A 24,403-nucleotide genomic window follows, 5' to 3' on the forward strand; every position below is an offset into this window, starting at 1 on the left:
TTTCGACACCCTTTAAGTATCGTGTCGGCAGTAAAATTATAGTTAACTATGGTTAGTAAAATTAAAGTTAACTCTTAGGACAGTCGCTTGTTTAATAAGTGATGAGAGAACAGTGGTTAGAGAAGCCTGCAGCCATAGAATCTATCGCACACAAACATACGCATAGAATCATATTTTAATGTGACTGATATAAAATAGATAAGTTCAATTTCGAGTGACATTAGGCCTTTGCCGCAAAGATCAGGATTTCTTTCAGGTCGGGTCCGTCGTAATAGCGACAGATCTGTTGCAGTGGGATGCACGGAATTCATTTGAAAAATAATAACTTAGGAAGACAAAAATCGTTGTTCTATTGCAAGTTAAGCATGAGCGTAAACGTAAGTTTGAAGAGTACGTCGTGGCACTTCGTCTGAGCGTATAATGTTCGCGCGTGTATATACGTGCGGTTCCGTTTATTTCAGTTAAGTTCGTTGCATCATTATGTAGTCATAGCAGCAGTGAATTCAATAGTAATCAATACGTGCGATTAAAAACGTCTCCACAATATATATATGTATATACAAGCGCACGACCTTTTCCTCAAATAGGTTTGGCGTCATTTGGTCAACCTGATTATTCGACTGATACCGTCGCGTTGTCAGTCCACGAGTCATTGCCGTAGCTAAACAGGTTGATGGTTGATCGTACCAATAGCCGCTTCCGATAGTTCTAATTCATATTCTTCCATTGGCGCCTAGGCTGTCGTCGATGAAGGGGTTTTAGCCGACGACCAGCTTCGATCGCTCATCGAGTCAGCCCGGCGGTGACCGTGCTGTCTTCGGTCAGTTGGGGTTTCGTCTTTTTGCCTGAAAGAAAAGGGACCAACATAAGAGAAAAAAGAAAAAATCTATGTATTTCAAATGGCCGCCAGCACAAACGAACCAAATAAAGGCAAGACGATGCTGATGATGATCATGAAGAAGCGGGGGAGGCCGTTGCCACAGCAAATCCCGTCGATCGCCATTGACGACTACGATAAGGTCGTTGTAGTCGCTCAGCTACCGTGCCAGGATCAACTGCGTAGCCGGCCGCCACCGCAAAGCGGGAGCCGGGGTCGAAACGAGACGGGAAACATTTGGACAGAAAAAGAAAAAGCAAACGATAGCGGCGATGCTGGTGGTGATGGTAAACGAAAGAAAAGACGAAAATATGAAAGAAAAACAATTTGCCAAAACCACCCTACGGCAGGCGTCGTGGCACGGTTTGCGCTAGCGACATCTTCGCTGGTTTCCCCAACCGTTGCCGGACTGCGGCAGTCATCACTGGCGACGGATTGCAGTCATCGTTGACCACACGAAGCAGACCAGCGGAACGATAGTGCGTCCGTGGTGAAAGACCGATGGGGACGCTTCCCCTTGCTTCTTACCTACCATCGGGGAAGACACATTTCGCCATAAACAGCCCGAGCTGGTCAGCGCACTATGTCTTAGGCGTCAACAGTAGCAAAGGCATAAGTAATCTTGCTGGCCACGCGATGGTGTGCTGGTACACGGTATCAGTGGCAGGGGAAAAAGAATTGTGGTTTATGTCTGCGTGTGCCTGTGTGTAGCCAGTTTGATGTCAATAGTTAGTAGTTATTGGTCCAACTTAGCCTAGTGACCGTCTAGCCCCTTCCACTAGACGCTTGCCGTTCAGCGTTGCGGCCGTCAACATCGGGCTCGAACGACGATAACGTCAGTGAACTCTGCATTTTCTTAGCTTTTGTGGATGAGGCGGCACTCCACCAGGTGGGGGTAATGGTGCTGACAGCAGCTTCGGTAGAACCGGCGCAATCAGCTAACTGCTTGGGGGTCTGGCATTGGCGATCTGAGAGTCGCTGCTGGCCGTAATGAGTTCGTGGCCCAATGGACGCGACCGCTTCAAACTAACGCGTAGTCGAGAGTGTCCAACACGTAAGGGTCGAAGAAATTAGAGAATAAATTACACACAAAGTGTTATGGGCTTCGGCCGCAATCAATACAAAGGAAAAAAATTCGAAATAGATGATGACAAAGTGTCAGGTAGTGACAGGTAGACCAGCGGCAGGAAATGCTACGTTGCACAGAAACTGCCTAACGAAGAGAAATTATACGGGAAGCGCAGAGAGACGAATCAACAGTTAGATATAGCAAAATGCGTCGCCACAACGACGACGACGACGACAGTAAAAACAAATAAAGAAAGAAGGTTGACCTCGGTCTCGCTTGCTAAGAGAATCTCCTAGCGATGGCTAAGCTAACAGAGACCCTAGACATACCCAATGGGACAGTGAATGATGTCATTTATTACGTGTACGTAGAGCATTTATATATAGGGACATGTCAATGAGCGTTCACGTTAGGTCGACGTAGGAAAGGACTGAACAGTGCGTTGGTGCCAGAAGGTCATCTCCACCTGCATTGATGCCTGATGCGGGCGACATTAGTGTTTCATTTTAGTAGCGCTCGACTGTTTGACAGCAACTCACTCATTTAAAAAAAGATAACTTTATCCAACAGACTCTTAACTGGACAACGACTCAGAACGGCCGTTCAGTATTCGAAGTAATGTTATTGCCGGAACTTGCAACAAACAGTCAAACACTCCTAAATGGTACTAAATAACATGTCAAGCATCTGGCACAAGTAGACGAAGTATGACATTTTTAACCGAAAAACACTATTGTTGCATAGCAATGGTGAGATCGAAGATTTACAATATTATAATAATTCCTAGATGGAGGAAGTGAGAACGGGCCTGTCCACGGGACCCATGGCAGGCGCTTGTCCCGAAACGTTTGGCACATTTTTATTGAATTGAAATGTATGCTTTGCATCTGTGTATCTATCGTAGTCGCCATGCGAAAGCTTGATATCGAAAAGCTTATTGACAACACTGCAACAAGGCATATAGGTTTAGGACGCGTCCATATTCAGCGCTTAGATGTGACCTTCGACACCACTAGCATTGATTCTGTACACTAAGCTTCACGCGTCAATAAGATACTTTATGTAATCATGTAATGTACACACAAAGATACACTGACTGGGGGGTCAATTTCACAGTTCCTCTACCCATAGCGGCATAATCATATACGCGACGAACGGCCTAAATAAAAAGAAAATTATTTAATGCTTTACCAAAACCCGCTGTTACGGCTGCCGTTGCCAAACAGATCTACGTGAATCTCCCTCGTTCTATAACCACAAGCGAAGGATATGGTCAGAGGGCCATGAATTGTTTACCTTGCAGCGTGGCGTGGCATCACCTAATTACCATTAGCGATCGGTGACCGGCGATTTGGGCCATACAATGATGACAGCAGTAGCATCAATGGGCACTTACGTGTAGGCAAGCGGCCCCTATGATAGTGGCAATAGCGTTCACACGAGTTGGAACGTATGCGTTTCTATTACTACTCGCTACCTACTACACAAACGCTAACTATTTCAAACGAAGAAAAAGTATTCTAACGATGAATCTTGTATTCAATTAACGGGATCGATGTTTTCAGCAGGAGATGCTCAGTAGAAACGTAAGCCTTGTATGAATATACTTTCTCTTAACGACCTGTTGACGACAGTCCTTTGGCTAAATCGCTTGATGTTTCTAATTCTTTTCCATCTGTCATGTGTGTCACCGTACGAAGCTCCATCGTGTGTTCGATAGCACTAAACCAGATGTAAAACGTACAAAATATCCGTAAAACTAAGGTCCTCTATCAGGCGTTCTAATCGAGTCACCAATTTCAGGCCAAATCGGTGTTGACGTACTAGCCAACGATTCGATCAATTTTCTATTTGCTTACAACTAATGTTTGCGTGTATTTTTGCTGAATTGTATTTATTTTAGCTGGACTTAACACTGTGTTTAATCAGCGTCCGCCATTGCGATATGTATCTCTCATTCTCTATGCATGTATAGCTGCTTGTCCGGTCGTCCATTTACAAGCCGTCGCGTGTCGTGAGCTGGACGATCCGATGATCTCCAGTGGTTTTTCGGCCGCCGGCAACTCAACAACTACATGGTCCAGCCAGCGATGCGGGGATGGATGTCTTTTTTAGCGGCCAGACAGTAGAGCAGGCAAAAGTATATCGCCATTGATTGTGAAAAGCAATTGATGTCATAGAGTCGGCATGCGTAGGACAGACGTTGATCCTCTTTCCCTGCTAGTGCCATGTGTCAGCAACGATTCAGGCTAGCAACAGTAAAGGGAATAGCGTAGATCCTGTGGCTATCAGCTAAGCCATTAGCCAGTATGCATGAATCGTAGCTACTTGTTTTATAATGGCCATCGAAACTCGAACGATTTCACGGCCTTTTTCGATGCTGTCAAGGGCGTGTCTATATAGAAGTTACATATATGCATCTATATTATAGCAGACGATGTTGTATGCGCGCCTACAATAAAATGATATATAGGAACAACAATGCTGGAGTCAAGAGCTCGTGCGGTAATTGCTGTTCAAGCATTAGCCATTGCGGTTGTATTGCTGGTATAACGGTTCAGTTCCTACTGCGTTCGCTATGAACGTCAGGCTGATCGCTACTCGGCGCCAATGATCGATCCCGATCGTGTCGCAAACGGCGACCAAACACACCAAATATTCTATATTCTACCTCTATCTAACTGGCTATTTGTGTGAGTATCTTAGTCAATCGTTCGTTTAGTGGCTCGCGCACGATTCTAGAGTGAACAAGTAAATGATAGCGCAGAGCGTCCCCGGCCTTCTGCTCCGCGCAGGTAGGTCACGGTCGACGCTGCAACGCCAAGGGAAGCCATTGCTACTTCTGCTAAAGGTACAGACAATCACATCAGTTGGTGCATTTCTAGCCAACTTTAGCCAGCTCGCAGCGGACGCTTCGGCTTGACGTCCGTCAACCGCTGGCATGATATAGGTTCTCGGCTCTCTTATGGCGTTATTCCGCCTAGCACCGTTGTCCTGTGCTAGCCTGTACTGGACCGCCTCCCTGCGTGCCGCGACCATGATTGATGCATCATTTGCGTTAACTGAGTGAGGCTGACGGTGACGGCTGCAAAAGGGACAGGCATACGACGATAACACATCCGCGCTGATTATCGTAATAGCGCGTTTGCGGTACATTCGATAATGTTATTCGATGATTGCAGGCATTTTGATACTGAGGCGTTTGCGGTCTCGCACGCGACAGCTACCGCTGAAACAGATGCGGGCAAGATCGAGAGATGTCGTTATTATGTCACAAGTCGCTTTCTCGCAGGGGCAAAACAAAGGGGGCGAGGGCGGTGCAGGTTGGTAGAGATGGTCGCGGACATATGCACAGAGTCATACTGGTCTACGTATGTATCCGGGGACAAACAGGCGCTTGAACATCGCGCACTTCATTCATCAAAGCTAAATAGAAGTGTTAGCCTCAATCAGTAGAATTAGAATGCGTGCTTCCGGAGTCGGGAGATCGTCATAGCAAGACCGAGCCCATCACATCTGGACGTTTAATTACTGTTAACTAACAACAATTTGTGGAAATGAGTCAGAAAAAAACAACAGTTCTTTATTTATTTATTATATTTATTAATTATAATTAATAATTGTAAATTATATATATTATTATATTTAAAAAAGAACTTATATAAAGTTCTTTAGTTAGAAACTGCTATACTGATTGGTACAAGATAACTTTACACAGTTATCAGGATAGGCACATACCTTAAGAACCTCAGGCGTTTGATTCAAGTCATTCTCTTTTGCCTGAATCCCCCTATGTCACCCCTAATGTGACTCGTTTTTTTCTGTTGTTTGCTTATATGATCACGTGGCTTGACTAGTCTGGCGATATGTTCCGCAAGAACGATGGCTCTCCTCCTATTCAAATGCAGGCTACTGGGTTCGTTATATGGACACGCGACTGCCACACTTCTACCGGTGAGCAGACAGAGAATATGTTTGTGTCACGTTGCGTGTTGGCGGCGGGGTGCTCCAAGAAGTGGTCATTTTTCCACTCCCGAAGAATGTTGAGTGAGAACTGGAAATTGTCTAAATTAATTGCGCTCCTGTATATCTTCTTGACGTATAAGATAAATACTTGAAAATCTTCTACCAATCTTCCAAGAATGAAAATCACTCAAGCCTAAACTGGCCGTCATCAATAGTAATAGTTCAAGATCGTTCGTCTCAGTGTTGTTATTGTTAGCATGGCGTCTCTGTGATGCTGCAATGGTAACTTGTTTACAGTCAGTCCCTATAGACAAGTGACGTGCTATAGGATCGAGACCGAGTCTAAATAAGTTTCATCCTCCAGAAAAAAAAACCTGAGAAAACGATGAATGCTAAACAGGCCGTGAGCATTTTTGCTCCTAATAAAACTCCTCCGCTGCTTGCACCGAGTTCAATGCCCTGACAGATGCCTAAAAAAATAATAAAAATATAAATACTGAACTATAGTGTGAAAGAAGGGGCAGCTGAAAATTACAAAGTACAGAAAATGCGTTAGATGACATTAAACGATTTAACTTAACAACCCCAAAATCAACTTCGTTGCTTACTTTCTTGCAATGTTTAATTAAAGCAATGCATTGCGATACCATGTATTTTTGGTCAATTTGAAATGTGAAATAGGCCTGTTGAAAATATATCATCATGGGACATATTTTCCATTCCTACTCCAATTGACCAAAAATACATGGTATCGCAATGCATTGCTTTAATTAAATACTGCAAAGAAGTAAGCAGCTTAAGAAGTTGATTTTTGGGGTTATATATATATATATATGTTGATCTAGCTAGCGTTCCAGTACCAGTCACTAAGATATTCCCCCCCCCCCCCCCCCCCTGACAGATACGTCGCTGTTTAACGGCTTCACGAATCCCTCAAGCCAGGCGGCTTCAATCTATGCCGTCGATTTCCTTCTCTGATTTTGCAGTCTGTCCACATATTCCCACTCTGATCCGTGCTCGCCTCTACCATGCTTTATTACTCTAGCATCGCCGATGAGTATGGCTGTTTTAGAACAACAGTTACACTCATTTAGATGGTTTTGTGTATTCACGAGCTCTTCTTAGCTACGCTCTTCTCGGCTCAATAGCTATCGCGCTATGGCCGCTACTCGTTTTACGTTCGTGTGCTAACAACATAGCATGGCATGGCATGACACTTATGAATAGCGCAACGTAACGTTAAAGTAACTGTCTTCGAAGTCAATCTATGTCGCGTACGTGTTGCTACTGTTGAACTGGTAGTGTCTTCACTTCTTTTTTACATTTACGAGCTCCTGCTGCCGTTGCAGGTTGACGACGTCTATTGGAAAGCCGGCAAAATGCTTATATATGCAAGTTGGGCTTCTACATATAATAGACAGAGGGGTAAAACTAGCTAGACTGTGGGGCAGGGAACGTTCACGCCTTGCCTTTGTTGGGAGGGGCCGGCTGTTACAAAACTCCGCGTAGTTCATCGTTGATCACCATCCTGGTGGTGTTGATGAGTCCTTCCCTGGCGTCAGCGTTTCGCCTTTACCGTGTTGCTGCCGACGCCTACTAGTGGCCCCCTTAGTGTAGGAATACGAAACGTATAATAGCCGTTGTTGGATTTGCGAAAGCCATTGCCTGCTACAGCATCAACAGTAGCAGGTCAATGGGGAGCACAGAGGCGCAACGTCCATCGGCATGAATTTGGACGCACCCGTTTTACTCGTTGAGCCTCGCCGACGACTCCCTTAGCTCCCTGCCTTTGTAGTCCAATGCAAGCCTGTATGCCAATACGTATCTGACTACGATCTATACATGTATATAGGTTTTCCTTACTGACACACAGATACACCTATAGGACCATATTATCTTGAGTACTATTTGCACTCGTTGCCGAAACTGTGTGATTGGAAAGCAGCGTTCAACTTCGTTATTTCTTCTGATGGGCCGTTGGCCCCTGGTGCTCTGGCTTCGGTTCTATGCGGGAAGTCTAGTCGTAGCAAATGCATGTCTGGCAGAACGTACGGTTACTAGAACTCGTCAGTACTTCGAATTATGGCCGCGTCGTCCACAGTGATGGAGACCAAGATTAGAAGCTACAGCGCAAAGAACGTACCCATAGACCCTCGCGAAGATACCTTCAATTTCAACCTGCTTCCATTTTTATGCATAGGCGAAAGTACAATTAAATAGAATACGACATAGATCCTATACGGCTACCTCAGTAGGACATTGATTTACCATAGCACAGAACGAATGCACCCGCATGATAAATTGATTACCTATTTGCTTAAACATAGTATGAACTCGCAAAAGTAATGTATTTTGAATGTTTAAGACTGCCAATGATGTTTGGTCTAATTCATCGGACTATTGGATAAATTAAAAATTTTTGTTTTATAGGCTTATATTGAAGCATTGTGGAAAGGGGGCACTGTGCGCCGTTTGATTCCGCACCGACGACCTGCCCCGTAAGCAAGATATGCCATCGCATCTCGCCACCGTATCTTTGTCATATGTATAAAGGCCACATGTGAAATTTAGACAGGTTTAATATTGAATTACGAAAATCTGCACTGCAGATTGACGTACCGTGACCTATCGAATCATCAGGGTTTTTAGACGATCAGTGTTATCGTAAGTCAAACGTCTCTAACGGAGTTTAATCTTAGTTCATATCTAAGAGTAGTTTTGTGTCTATGTGAAATAACTTAAATAGTTATTTTGCAAGATGCCTGCGAAAGTTATTGTCGACCTGCACACAAAGGGTATATGACTCAACTTATAGAAGCTTGAATTTCGGATAAAAGTCTCAAACGACTTGCTTTGTCAGAAGGGGTTGAAGTATACACGGCTAAAAGGCTTTTATTTTCTCATGTGGGTCCGATCAATTCAGTAGCTTCTTTCTCTTCCAAACATCTATTCACATGTCTAATAACAAGAGGTCTTTGAATCGTAAAACGAAATTTTGATTAGCTGAAAATCACCAGCGTGCTTCTTACGACCTGGACCCCCTCCGAGCTCCTGGGCTGGTTTCCGTGCTTATCTTGACGATCGTTCGGTGGTTGTTTTTATATAATACGCATTGAAAGAGTACAAAATATATCACGGCTCGTGCGCTTAACAACGATTATTATATGGTGATTTGACAGTATATGATATTTTTCTAGACCGTAGTTTTATCACTTGACGAATTAACATATGCATTTCCCACTCAAGGGCATCGTGCATACTACTTACCCAGATCTCCAGTATGATTGGCATCAACAGAGGGCGGCGATGGACGCAGGAGTGGATTAATACGTTCCGGTAGCACTGCTGCTGCGGTTCGCACCCACAGGGGCTGGACCATCCGCTTAAGGCGGATGAACGTCGCTCCCGCTACCGGTTTTGCTGGTTCTCTTTATCGCCACAATCGTCGCCAATGAGTGATTCGGAGCGTAGGCGTGGATGAGTAGGTCAGATGGAATGAGTTGGTCCAGCAGAAGCAATGTTACGCAGCCATTGCTTCAATATCTGAACAGTACAGAACTGACCGGACATCATACGCTGGTGTAAGCAGGAGTTTTGTTGTTGGACCATTTCGTCGCGTCCATTGTTGTTATCGCCCGTCCGGTGACTCGCCGTTGGTTCACTTGGCGCTTCATTTGGAGTCGAGAGCCAGTTGCCACTAGTGACCGGTCGGCCCTATTTCCCCGCCCGAGCTGCTGCTGGGACTGTCCGGAGATTGATGACAACAATGACGACGACAGTAATAGCATGCGCACCGGCGTCGACTACAATGAGCTCTTATTCCAATTAGTGGATCACAGGTGGACAATATGTTTGCTGGGTTATGGCTGGCCGATTGGTCGCTCGGCCCCAGTAGAGGCAATGCACTCGACTCGATACGTGGCCGCGTCCGTCTGCAGATCTAGCCATCGACAAACTGGAGTAGGATGAGGGGGATACCGCGTTATTGGGCATCCGAACGACAACGTGAAACAACTCGTAGAGGTGAGGTATAGGAGGGGTGAAAGAGGAACGACACTGTTTGTGTTGGGGTGCTGGAGCGCCGGACACGCACGGAAATGCAGTAGGCTGAGAGAGTGGTCAAATCACGGGTTGACGGACGCTCGGTCGGCTCGTTTGAACTCTTGAACGTTCGACGCACTGAACGTCGACGTCATCATCATCATCATCAGTCCTAACGACGATCGTTTGTCGGTTACATGTTGTTACGCCTATGCGATGCTGTCTGCATTGACAACGATGAGGGTGAGATTGTAGCGTTGAACCAACCGTACTACGTCCAGTGGTCGACAACAGGGGCTGTGCCTTGTTCGGAACGCCACTTATACACTAACGTAAAATAGTAATGGTGGAAGCGGCGTGACGGTAGCAGTTCCTACATCGACTGCAGAAGCAGCTATCAGCAACGTTCTATCGAAGAGCGCGACGTCGCGCCGCGCAGTGGACAAAGGGACTTGCCAACTAACCAATTAGAAGCTTCGTCGGACCGTGAAGTCTACCGCGAACAGGCGAGATGACGGTGTTATGAAGTTGTTTGTCCGATCGTCAGCCAGTGGTCAGTTCTTCACAGCAGCAAAACAAGAGGGAGGGCATTTGTGGAGGTGGACGTGGGTGTTCCAAAGGATATAGTAAAACTAGAAACTTGGCTTTGTCTAACTAGCGTTAACGGTGCGTCGTCTGCTAAGAAAATAAACATATTTCATATATAAGACGTTGGCTCGTACTTTGCCAATAACGTCAACATCAACCAATATCATGGGCTAATTTGGTGCCACCCTTAAAGAACCAGTATCGCGTGGACGCTCAATAACGTGCGCATTCGTATGTTTATGCCAACAAAGGCATATCTTTATTTATCTATTCCGATCTATATTTAACTTGCCGTGGGCCAATGCTGCCATTATTTACTCCAAGCAGTCGTTGAAAATTGCTGTTGAAGGCAAAATGTAATAAATATAAACTCGAAATTGTCGTATTTGTTGACAGGAAGTTGGCTTTTTATGACCTCTGACGAAAAGCGATGCCAAATCAGGTGGTTCGATATGGCTGATTTCAGTTTTAGAAAAAAACTTGATATTCCGTGATTGAAAAGTAGTACGATTAGAGTGGAAAAGATAATGATATTAACTAGCCTAAACGTTCCGTTTTCCATCATTTTTGAGGCTGTGAGTTGTACGGAGCCATGTTGAGTCATCGCTGCTATACCTTCTTATGGCAGTGATCCCCTGATGCCAAGATTAGGTAAATTTTTACTTTGAAAAAATTTACTCTTACTTAGAACTCCATGTATAGATACGGCATAAGTTTTCTAAAGCATCGTTTAAGTGTTTCTAAGGGTTGTTCCCTGTGATCTACTAAGGCGAGGCAAGGACATGCAAATGGTAACAATGTATTGAAAAGGTGTTTTCATTACGCAAAACAGTAAATTCGTTATTGGACTAACAGTTAATTCAAGGATCAGTTCGTGCGAAAAATAGTATACTCCTCCATGTTTACATATGACCCTGCTTAGAGATTGCCCTAATGTAGGTTGAGCTTTTTCAAGTTTGTTCGTCAACTCTTACGATGCATTATATACCACCCACCGCAGCAGTATTTCTAGTAAATAAACAAATCACCATTACAATAACATAATGTAGTACGACAAACATGTATAAAAACATCGCCTACGCCTATTCCGTGGATTCGCCAGCTATACTTTTCTATATATTTGACACTTGAATAAGCTGATGGGTTTTGTCAGCATTGCGAGTGAGCAGCTCATTGGCTAGCAGATAAGTATATAAGAACACTAAAACGACATTTGCAGCGGAGTTCGACGAGAGGATTAAACATCAGGAAGAAAAATCGGAAGGCTGTCGACCGCTACTTCAGCTGGAATTCGGCTTTGTCCATTGACTGATCGCATCTCTTCGCTGGCAGGCGCGTGCCCGTGTATGCCTTCGATTTCGTGTCGTCCCGTTGGCTCAACCAAACAACGCTGTGTTGGGACTTATTTCCTATGGCAAATTGCGGAACGGTTTGTGTCCAGGGTGCCAAATCTCGAATGAACCTAAGTAATAGACATATGCCCTCAAGCCGTTTCCCGTAGCGCCACCTATCGAATCAAAGGCTTCTAGCAGAGCAGACTATAATGATTAAAACACTTCACGTGCAACGCGTACGTGGTACGGCCGTCTATCGAAGCAAGGCGATATTTTACGTCAGTTGACAGCCAAAAGAAAGTTCGGCGATATGTGTACGTGTCCTTTGATAAGCATGTGATGTTAACGCCAAATGAAGAGGTTGATCGATCCTAGATTCATGCTTTGCTTCAATGAGTAGCAATAGAAAGCTATGCTCACGACTGGGCAATAAGTAAATCTATTGGAACAACGCAATGGCAATCGTCACCATTAGTTGTTATTGGCACGATAATACGTCCCAGACAGAAGTTAGCGTTTGGCCAGGATTTAGTCCAACGTGTGCCCTCGTAACAGCAAGGACGAGAGCTTCATCATTTATGCCTAGGAAAGTTTAGCGACGCTCGTCATGTGACTTATTCGTTCATTGGGACGATGTATGTGTAACTGCCGCCGATCGCTTTGCAAGGTCGTTCGCACTGCTTGCTAGTGGCTTCGATCGATCGTCTTCGTTTTAGCTTCACGGAAACCTCATCACTGAATATCACCAGACAATTATCGAACGAGTACCTCAAAAGCCTCACTAGTATTATTTTCTTAATCTGTGCTGACGCTATACATACACATTTGAAGACAACTATAACTGCACATCTTAGAAACTACAGCGAACGATTGGCGCTGAAAGCTGTACAAATTCTAAATAATTCCAGCTCTGTCTTTTCGAACCTGTTCGCTGAACCTCAGCAGTGTACACGCCCCTGAGTGACACCTTACCAAACGCTTATTTTGAACTGATACTACAGGTGAGCATAGTTGGCTAGAAAGAGATTGTTCTCAGCGCCACGCCACTGGACTGTTCCTGTTCGGCACTACAGCATTTTCGACATTTACATATCATAAGCCGTATTCGTACTGGCCTGTCTGCCCACAGTGCACGCATGATGAATTGTTGATGTGATTCGGGCTTACTCAACCTGGCTACGAGTGAACGGAATTACCCCGAAAAACATACCAACACCCACCGTCTAGATGCAGAAAAAAGCCGCGAGCAAATGCGGCGAGTATTTTTGCTTCGTTATAAATGCACATATATATATATATAGGAAAAGGCGGTATTTTGTTAGTTAGGCTGGGACGGGGAGATGACTGGCTGTACTGGACCAACTCGGAATATTATTTCTTTCGCTATGTTCGCCATTCGAATGCATTATAATACCAACAAAAGCTAAATGATGACAAAAATTATTTAATATATATCTCGTTGAAAAGAGATTGTTTCATTAACATAGCTATGGAATGAGAAAAGTCTGTAATAGTGTCCAGAATTAATAATATATCCTCATGCTATTCATATTATACACAAGTTGTTTATAACACAGTAAAATGTCCTACAGACTGGGTAGCTATGAGCATTTTCTTGTCGTGATAATAACGACTAAAAAATAGCCTAGACAAATCTCCATAGATGGTCTTTTATTTTTATATGATATTTAGATAGGTAACAATTAGCTGCATCAATTATGTATGACATGGTATTTAGACAGCTCCGCATACTTTCTCACTAAATAAGAGAGAAAAAAAAAAAAGCAAAATTACACTAATACTGCTATTCCTGTATCGCAAAAGCACAAATGGATCTCAGCATTTGAAGGCACGTACAGGCTGTACGTAGAATGTTTCTTTTTTTCTGTTGCTTTACAATTTTTCATACAATGGCATGTATTTACCTTCCTGGTCTATTTTATATGGCTGGTAATTCAAGCGCTTATATTACGACATGCATATATACATATTATATAAAAGGCAATAGTGCATCTGGTCTGGCTGCTAGCCATAATCTAGCCAGGCAGCAGACGGAGGACTAGACTATTTTTCTTATCCAAGACATTTGATCGATGATGACAACAACGAATACGAGAGGTCGGCTAGTTTCAATTTGGGACTCCAACGCCGTTCGGTAGGATGTGCCGCGAGTCGAAACTATAACGCAAGGAACGTCGTAGGAAAAGCATCGAATGAACAACTAGCCGCTTAAAGGCTCGAAGCCTTTACCATACCTTCATTGGGATGTTGTGTTGGGTCATTGTCACTAAGCGAACGTTATAAAAGGAATGTTGTATCGGGTGTTAATATTACGAGACACCTGATTACCTGTTAACGGCACATCCGCTCCGTCATGTATAGCAACGTCAATTGTATGCTTCTTCGTAAACTGCACAGCCTATTATCAGTACAGTCATAAATTTGCAGTGCGATCCTCGACAAAGAAAGTTCATATTCACTTAATAGGAAATGCCCAACACTTACGTCAAGTTGAAAATTCGAAGTTATACGGAGAGGCTTCGCAGCTTCTTCGTTCTTCTTCAACAATGACTGCTACGTGTGTACAGTTCTAAGCAACCGGACGTTGATGAGTTCCGACTCTGTAATTGACTTCTGATATTCCACTTTTGAAGGTCGAAAATAGGTAGAAGATACCTGCGAAAATATAGCCTAAAACATCTAAGAGCACTAACGTTTGATACATAGAAGAAAACCGAAATAGGTTCTTAAGGAAACAAAATTAAGGAAATAATAATTTAATAATAATAATTATATTACCAACAAAGTGTATTAATAATCTTTTCTTTTTTGATTTCGTCCCCGTGGTACACGTTTATGTTGCCAACAATTATTTAAAAAAAAAAAAAGCTTCTACAATAAAATTTCTAATGTAGCATAGCATACGTCACCTAAATCATTATCAATTTGAAAAGTGCTGTCCTGGGAAACGCTGTCCAATATCCCTTTGATACCATAGTCATGTTTTTGCCCTTGAAGCCAATCAATCTACCCATTGATTTGGAACACGCAGTCGATTTCTTGGAGCGTCAATGCGTTCGAGCTCTTGTGGCCATTTCATCCGTACTCACTCATCGTGGGAGCCCAGCTGCCCCAGCTCTGATGACCACTGCCCTTTCTGCTGGTGTTGTCTGTAGCCCATATAGTGAGGCATTAATGTTACTTTATACGTTACAGACACCTCGGCCGTTTGTAAACTACTAAGTTACATGAAGTTACATCATGATAGTTCATTCTTTCCCATGCACACACGACGTCCACTTACTGTGTGGCAAAGCTCTTGATTCTTTCTGCCCGAACCATAGCCCACGGTAGACTGCCCCTCGTGTCAGGCACAAGTGGCACCTGCCTACGGACGGTGTGGGGAGAGCGGCCCACCTGACCGATCCTCAACCCGTATACACACATATAGTCCAATTTAAAGACGCGCTTCGCTGACGTTACAGGGAGAATTAGATGGGGGCTCCGAACCAACCCATGACTGCACATCGCCTGTTGTATTAGCGCTGTTCGTAAAGCTCAATAGCAACACATAATATGATACGAACCATGTGGAAGGAAACAGCTTGTATTACACCATTTGGGCGTCTACTGTTGAGTATTTACTAGTGTGTGCAGTATATAGGTACATGATCAGGACAAGAAATTTTACTAGGCATGAACATTGATACAAAAGGACTTGTCTCATATACGGGCGGGCTTTAGCTCTTTTTTTTTTTGTTTTTTTTTTTTATGAAGTAACAAACGAACACATAGCATTCGTGCTACTATGGTCAGATTGAACACAGATATTTTAATATCTATTTGTTTTCAGACTATAAACATGAGGTCTCTTTTTTAAATGAACTATAAGCACTGAATTAACCGAAACCTGAACAGCTGGTCCTTGCTTTAGATTCTACTTTGAGCTTACTTTGCATTTCGCTGAAACGGTTCGTCGGTATCATTGAGAGCCAGCAGGTTTAAAAGCTAACCTATGCTCCATGGCTTGCCAGGTTATTTAGTGTCATCTATGAACTTGCACGATATCCATCAGCGTGGGAACGCCGGAAGTTTCGTTGGGACGTCACGTCCATTGTGACTCTCACGTTGAGCATTGTGCACTGAACCGGCCAGTGGCGGACGTATTTATCCCGGATTCGAGTACGAGAAGCTCTGATGGGTCAACACTGGCGACTGCTAAAGCCCAAATGAAATTGTGTTAAACCGTCCGGAGTCATCACAATGACATCTATAAAAGGCGCATTATAATGCAACGTCCAGTTTGCATTGTGTGTCAGTCTGATAAAGTAACATGTCAGTTCAACATATGTACTTACCCTCCGAAGTCCGTTCCCCTTCTCATTGTTTCGCCAATGTAAGGCTCAATTATAATGTCTCCCTAACCCTAGAAAAAGCCAGACATAGGGTTAATTCCCATTGTACTATTATTATATATCTTACGATTCGAAGTGACGACAATATGATCTTCTTAATATCTTTCAATTCTATCGTTTTGCGACTCTATTTATATCACTTCAAAAGTCTCTAACCGCTTTCTAATTCCATTCCGAAAAACTCTCTAATTCCATTCAAACGTATAAAAGGATACAATTATGCCTATCTTTCTGCCGTGTGTCCGCCACACACAGGCTTTTTCTTCGCGGCCTTTTTTCAACCTAATTTCTTCTACCGCTCACCACCGACGACGAAACTTCGCTTTGTATTGTTATTTGTACCTGTGATAACAAACCACAGAATACCTAACAGATAGCTATCTCCATATAATAGAAGCACCTGTGGCTGTTTTTGTTCGTTAAAATAACGCGCCTTATTAGCATAATGATAAAAAGAGTTTGTCCCTATCCTATAGCGCTTGCTCTTCACTGCTGCCGCCGCTTTTACTCATCTCCTACACCCATCATAGATGATGACGATACGAAATTTCAGTGTCTGAAAGAAGGAAGATCTCCGTGTGCCCTAAACTGTGTATGTATGTCCATTTGTGTTTGCGAGTGTGTATATATATTTATTTAGCTTGCAACATAAGAGACATTCGCATCCCGACAGCGTTACTCGGTGCTGCATCGCACGCTGGCCGCTAAGGGGAACCGGCGATCACTTAGTGATAGGCGGATTGGTGTTCTGCCGACTCTGGAATCGACCCAAAACCCGACCCAGAGCACACAAGCGTAGTCGTCACCGCCGCGGATCGCTGCTAATTTCTGCTTAACCCAATGCCAGGGCGACAGCAACAAACGCTTCTTTTCTGTTTCTTAGTCGCGACCGTACGATCAGTGTCATCGCGGACATGGTGCGCCCCAATTATGTGCCCGTTATCATCAGCTACTGTTTCCACCAACGAAGCAGTCGTGATACGCTGGGCAACACTACCGTTACGTCTAAAAGAGGAATTCATAACCTTTGACTGGCCCATAAGGCCAAATGACTACCAGCGTCAAAAAGGTCTTGCGACTCCAGCTTCGACCGAATCCGTTCTATCATAGCTGCAACCACTGCTATCGTGAACCTAAGATAATATGACTACTTATATCATTTTTAATCATATGTCCTGCTTTTCTAATGGAGATGATCGGAACACTGCCGGCAAAAACCAATTCAGCACGGTTAAGCCGCGGTAAGCGAAGACGAAATAGGAAGATTCACAATTCATCTAAATTCTCGGATCAACTAAAACATGTCGGTAACGAAATTGACGACAACATGGATGATAGCACAGATCGCTACGACGTTTGCCTTACTGCATCTTCACTGCAGCAATAGATCCGCTTACCGATCACTTGAGGGATCCTCACGAACACAAACAAAACAGTACGCATGCATAAATTGCAATATATTGGGCGAAACAGGCCGTTTCAATCGCGACCGAATGAATTAGGCCAATTTTCCACCTCTATCGCTGTTCGAGTACGTGCACTTTATGTAAATTAAAATGTTTACATTGTATGTACTTGCATGTACATTCGTGTGTATGTGTGTACGTCTAGGCACTCTTGTTTGTTCTTGTCAGACGGTCCTTCGCCGCCTATTTGTTCGTTAAACCAGAGGCCTTCCTATGAGCCGGCTAATCGTTCGGTTTAGGGAGGAGACTATCTCTTCTCGGGCGTGTGTGTGTGTGTGTGTGTGTGTGTGTGTCTGTATGCATCTGTGTGTGCGTCTTTGTTTTAGTAACGCCTCCTCTTTCGTCGTCTTCTCTTCCTGTGTATATTTTCTTTCTTTCCACTGTCTCCATCCATTATTGCGCTTCCTGAGCTTTTTCTTCAGCTGCTGCTGCTACTACTGCTGCTCCTTCTTCCGTTGGTGGCGCTAGCGCCGCTGTCGCTGTTGATTCGTTTCTCGTTCTGTGGCCTACGCCTGTCATTGGTGATGGGCTAACACCTCAGGAGCGTCATCTTTCGGTGTGGCCAATAGGTATGCGTTATGCCTGTGTGCACCTAAGCACTCATTGCTTCGATAGCAACTGAACCCCGTGAGGAGACTTTGCTGATGACCATAGTTACGAACACTGCGTCGACATGATACGTGGATATGGATATGGAAACACTTCGAGCGGGCTCGTGAGCGCCGTATAGAAATAGCATTACATAACACTTGTCAGGCATACGGTTATCTTTTCGTTATGCTCTCGTCTTGCGACGCGGTCCCCATCGGGTCCCATCTTAAGCCTTGGTCACACTGACGACTGCGTGCACCTGCGATAGCCCGCCGATCCACGCACCACTAGGCGATCTATGAAAAAGGAACAGCATTCGCTTATCAGTTAGCAATGTCAAGAATATGTACTGAAAATAGGCGTTGTGGGCTCCATTGGAGTGACGTAAACTGCGTGCAATTCTGCGACGAGCGCTGGCGGACACCAATTCAGTTCACTTTGGGCCTGCCAAACCGAAGCTCCGATGCATGATCCGATTCCTGTAGCCCAGTGACATTGGAGCGACGAAAATTTTCCTTTCCAAATGAAGAACGGGAGATCTCTGAAGCACTGTCTAAGTGCGCTGTCGGGGCAGGCTATGCTGAGGTTGTTTCAGTTGACGCTGACTTGCTTAGCAGGGCTGACACGGCAGTAATGGGGCATATAATATTAACAGAATAGCGAAAGTACGAAAACAGAACACACATTCAACGGAAATTTTACGAAGCACTGTAGGCACCTAAAGATCGTACCAGATGCTGAGACGATTGACCGATACTGACAAGCCTAAAATGCTGATAAACAGAGGTCGCTTACGAGGAACGATCATAGTCTCGTCGATGGTGTGATAACGGAACGCGCTGAATGACGCAGAATCTTCTTACAAATAGGGGTAGGTTTTCAAGAACCTTAATTCCCTATCCACATTCTTCTGGCAAAATTAAACCAGTTTGTAAAAGGCAGAGTTACTAAACAGCAAATACACTTACATCATATATTTCCTAGATTTTCTTTATTAAATAATTTCTTTGGTCCACTTATTTGTTGACAGATTTCTCTATGTTTCGAGTTTTATGTCCGCTATGGCCGTTAGGCAGCCATTCCGTCAGACGACAGCCGACTCCCACGCACCACGAAACAAAGTGTGTCCCTGGTTAGATTCGAACGTAGACAACAGCATATCTCCAATATTAGCTAGTAAATACGTCACCCACTAAGCTATCATGGTGGTTTCTAAATCTGAAAGAAAGCAACAAAGGTTTTCGTTGCAAGCCTCAGCGAATGTTCTACATCTATGCTTTAGATTGTCGTCACGACAAGATATCGAAAAATTTTAAATTTCTGAAAACGTCATGGTACGTCTCGACAGTATTAAAAGCATCAAAGCACGCCTTTCACGCACACCAACGCGCGTATTTCATAATTCACGTACAGATTCAAGGCTTAAGAACTGGTTCGATAGTGTGAACTTATGCATGAACTTAAATTTTTAATGATTTTCTTCTGGTTCAGCGCAGAGCGTCTCCAGCTGACAGGTGGAACCGTCATTGAGTCAGCGTGAAGCAATCTTCTAGGGCGGAGTAGACGGTTCGCCTGCCCGTAGAAGAAAGTTGACGTTTCTAACGTGAACGTTATTCTTATGCAGCAAATACTACTGTCTATGTATAATCGCTAACGAAATATATGATTATGCAACAGAATATCAGCCATTTCCAGACAAAACGGGGCGAGCTGGATAACCGACTCTGTACCAAATCTGATCCTCCACTACTTAAACACAATCACTGTATGATCGCGCAGGCAGGCAGGCAGACAGGCAAAGCTATTTTAGCTATAATTTACACAAGAGACCCGACAACATCAAACACCGGTGCATAGGTATCAAAGCCTACCCGCGCTTAGCTACCTGTATCTAGAAAGAACTTTAGGTTAACTAAAGCTTTGTGCATCACTTCTAGTGTAAATTTTGATCACATTGTTTGCCAGTTCATTGGGGGGACGAAATCCTGCGAGTGTTATATGCCTGGTCGAGGTCGGCAATGTTTACTCTACTTAAGTAAAGCTTGGTATTATAACAAACACTACTTAATCAAAAGCTGGCCTGTAAATTGGCCAACGCGAAGGCAGTTGGCTACCTTTTTTGTACAAACCAGAAACTTTTTAAAGCGGTTAGGTCTCGTGGTAGCTTTGCAACTACCGAGTGCTGCTTCAAGCAATGTTTGATGAACTCCGGATTTTAATAAAACTTACACGTCTGACAATACGACTAAGCGTCCGAACTTTTTCGGTCAAAACTAGTCGTAAAATATCTCATCGCCATGAACGGAAAAACTGCGAAACTTCGCTCATTGACATTTAAGATATATATACATTTCACTAATTTAAGGTCTGATCTAATTTAGCGAGCTAAAATTCAATTTTTTAAATACGCATGTTCGCTATACAAGATAAAATACCAAAAAAAATTAATATAATAAAAATGACATTCGGGAAAGGCGAAGGTTTCAGGTAAATCTGCAGTAAAGAAAAGCCTGCAGATTTACCTGAAACACTGATGGTTAACACTTACTGCTAGTCCCGATTGATATCAGAGCAATGCCTTTATATACTTGCCTTGTTACCAAATGCAAAAACGAATATTTTGAAAATGACTAGTTAATGGTCTAGGTCCCTATTTGAAGCGGCAACCATGCTGGAAGGTGCCTACATTAAAAGACAGGACCGCCAAAAAGGACACTTTAAAACATGCAAAAAATCGTAAATACTTGTTCTTGTGTAAACACAGTCATAGAACACAATGCAATAAAGGCTGTTGTTTTAAATGCCGTAGCCTATATATATACTTTCTCTATCGCCTTTTATGTTATCTAGATCAGATAGCAATGCGTAGTAGGCCTTTTGCTCGCCGAAATCTCGAACCGTTTTGGGTAAGTAGTTCAGCTCCGCTTCGATAGTCTCATACCGAAATGCCGTCCATCATTCACAATCCTTTGTTCCGGCCGAGCCTTCTGTTCTTGCCGGGATGCAGTAGTCATGCAGTCATGGGAATACACATGGTCAAACTCAGCTCCTATCTGCACCTATTTCCCCCCGCCCTCGCCCCCCACGATTACCTTCCGTCATTTGCTTTCGCCATTAAGTGGGTGTAGCTCAGGAAACTGTAGCACTTAGCCTCTCCTTCAATTGCCCATGGCCTGGATCTCAGGTCGATCCAAAGCAAAAATAACTACGTTACAAGGGCAGCTGCTTTTTTCTCTTTCGTCGGCTTCGCTCACTACTTTCATCAACTTGCGACTGCCACCACGCCTCAATGTACCCCACCCTGTCCCTAAAAAATCCTCCGATACTACTGATCCCCTTTAGTTCCTCGCATTGCTCCGCTAGCCCAGTCCGATCATATCCGCTGGGACGAACATGTTTCGGTTGCCGTGTCTTCCGGTTAACCACCCGAGCATTGCTTGTCTCCACCAAATTTTTTTACAACAGGAATCGCTTCCGTTAAACAATTCGTTTTACGATAACCTGTAGCCTAAGCCATGGTAGTTAGACGGTGGCAACGTACGCCGTTTACCTGAAATACGAACAAGTGGCCGGTCGGAAACGATCACGGCTGGCTATAGTTGGTAAACTGGATCCGCCCAAAGTTCTCCGGATTCAATCTGAAGCCATAGCGGCTTTACGGTACAGGCCCTTTTATCTCTTTCTCATTCAATGAATCAGTATAGCGTCCGGCGTGGATGTTCAGTCGTCCCCGCAACCGTAGTTAGACCAGCGCATACCCATAGACTTGAAACGATCATGTGGCCTTAGGAAGTGGATTTTATTGGATTAAGACATGCTCGTATCTTCTAACTAATTTCAGCTAGTTAACGGTTGAGCTATGATTAATGGTGACGATGAATTTGGTCCAGTGAAAGATATATGCGAGCAACAATGACGGTGGACTATTGTTATATTTCGTTGGACAACAGTTACCATCGCTGTTTACAATGAACTCTACTTCTATATTATATCTCAATACTACTTTTTCATTCTAGATACCCTGTTCTGATAGCTGTCATTCTAGGCTCACCTCTGGACAAAAGCAAATCGACTATCTCACGTCAGTGATGCGAACACAATGACCGCGTTAACAGTCGTCATCATTGACTGATGCAACGGATACGATTTCTGGCCTGTGATCCTCCTGCCATATTGCGTATTCGTATCTGGCACGAGCCATTCGTTAGTTGGCTCGCGGTACCAGCGAGATCGACAGGCCGCAACAACGATATCAAAAACAATGGCAACAAACATTATCCCCGACTGGGATAACGTTACAGAGAAATGTTTGTTGTTCAAGTAAAAAAGCAGGGCTCTGCATGCTTTTTCTGAGCTAAATGAACAGAATCTGTCGACCGTCTGTGACTGGCTCCTCCTGGCCGCTGCCGCGCTTATCGGTACGCACTTATCCCTTGGGGTGGCAGCGGGAATTACCCCAAGTACGTGGCTTAAGGCGGCACGCTTCACTGGGATCTTGGTGGGGCCAGAAGGATCATCATCATTCACAGCACCAGCTTTCGTCTGCTCCAACTGTCTGCTGCGTTCCCTTTTTATGATCTGGTCTTGTCCATCTTCTCGGGCCGAGATCCGTCGCGCGTGCTACTGTTGATTCTTTGAGAGCTATAAGACCCAACTGTTTCAGCTCGTTCGGCTTCTACGATGAAGTGCCCGACGCTATTGCATCGACAATTAGAAGACGGGGACAGCGATGCTGCGGGTTTTTATCCTAAGATCCTTTCAGCCCTTGACGTACTATCCTCACAGAATGCTGCATAGAACTTTAGACTGTGGTCTTCCATGTTGACCATAGACTACAATACTTTACTATGAAAATCTGTTCGCAAGGGTAGGGCTGAATAAAATCATAGAAGAACCTGAACTTTATCGGACCTGCTGACAAAACAGATCTGTTTTCTATACGTAAAACGCTCCAGACGACACGGTTTAGCGTCGACTTTGCCACGAGCCAAGGGTTCCCGGAGCGTGACGTCGCGTGCCGTTCACTACGAGAGAAGTAAGCCAATAACAGAAATCAGGCTCCTCGTAGATACAAACTGTTGTGAGCTCCTATTTTTTTGCCTTCACTTGGTTTTACTTGGATTGCTTGGTTGCACGCAGCAAGTTCTTATAACGCCAACATTCCGCCAGTTGTGTCCCGATCCGTAGGTGTGGTCGAGCTACAATAATCATGACGACGAGACGATCTTATTATTATTATTATTATTATTTTGACTTCACGAGTAGATTTCTCATCGCTGTGACGGTGCTGATAATGGTCTTAGTGGATCCGTAGTTGCGTCAATGATGTGCAGTTACACTAGAATCGGTAGATTACCAGGTGATGACTTTCGGCGAGGGTGACGACTTCAGTGGCCGCACAATGACCTCTCTGCGATCATTGAACAAACTGCATGAAATTCTGTATAGAGAAGGAACCTCTGGAAGGTACTTGTCGGGGTCTAGTAGCCGGCTCGTGATGGTTCGGACACTTGTCGTCTATACGACCATCGATATACTGTGTCCGGCAAATGAAGGTTCGTAGGCTGTCCTCTCTGAAATTTTTTTCATTCTAGCAACAGCACCAATTATCTTGGCTCGCCTTATTTAACCGTATCCTTCTAATAGTGGTTTCTGTATGATAAAGTCAAAGCAGCGTTTTTTTTTCTGCTCAAACAGAAGTGAATAGATGAGCTTTTTCCCTTATCTCTATCTCTTTAGATCTCTCTGTATACTATATATTACTTATGGATAGAATGACGACACCATACTGTCACCTATAATGTCGACATGAATCCAAAGTGATCACTTGTTGACATTTCGCTGAAGATATTTGGCAAATAGATACTCTCCGGTGTGGCTAAGGATCAGACATATCTACCTAAAGCAGGGCGACATCATCGCTCAGGGCCAGCTGAGATGGCTCACGGTCATCAAGCCACCAACGCTAGATTCTGATCAGCCGAAAAAGAAAACTTTAGATCGATTTATCGATTTGAATCATCATTCTCGTCACTTAGCGATACCCTTCGCACACT

At 44.0% G+C, this 24,403-nt stretch overlaps 1 long non-coding RNA gene across 2 annotated transcripts in view; it reads right to left on the bottom strand.

Annotated features, from left to right (window-relative positions):
- Nucleotides 1–228: 228 nt before the first annotated feature.
- LOC147758174 (uncharacterized) overlaps nucleotides 229–24,403 on the bottom strand; it is a 40,336-nt gene continuing 16,161 nt past the window's right edge. Inside the window, exons 1-2 of one of the 2 annotated variants that reach the window (XR_015318361.1) lie at nucleotides 9,180–13,040; nucleotides 236–845 (exon numbers count right to left, since the gene is read on the bottom strand). This is a non-coding gene — a long non-coding RNA (uncharacterized LOC147758174). Of the gene's footprint in view, nucleotides 846–9,179; nucleotides 13,041–24,403 lie in introns of those variants that run through there. The other variant, XR_015318360.1, reaches the window with a different exon arrangement.

Source organism: Varroa destructor, unplaced genomic scaffold, assembly GCF_002443255.2.
Source record: "Varroa destructor unplaced genomic scaffold, Vdes_3.0 BEIS01000001.1, whole genome shotgun sequence".
NCBI classification, from domain to species: Eukaryota; Metazoa; Arthropoda; class Arachnida; order Mesostigmata; family Varroidae; genus Varroa; species Varroa destructor.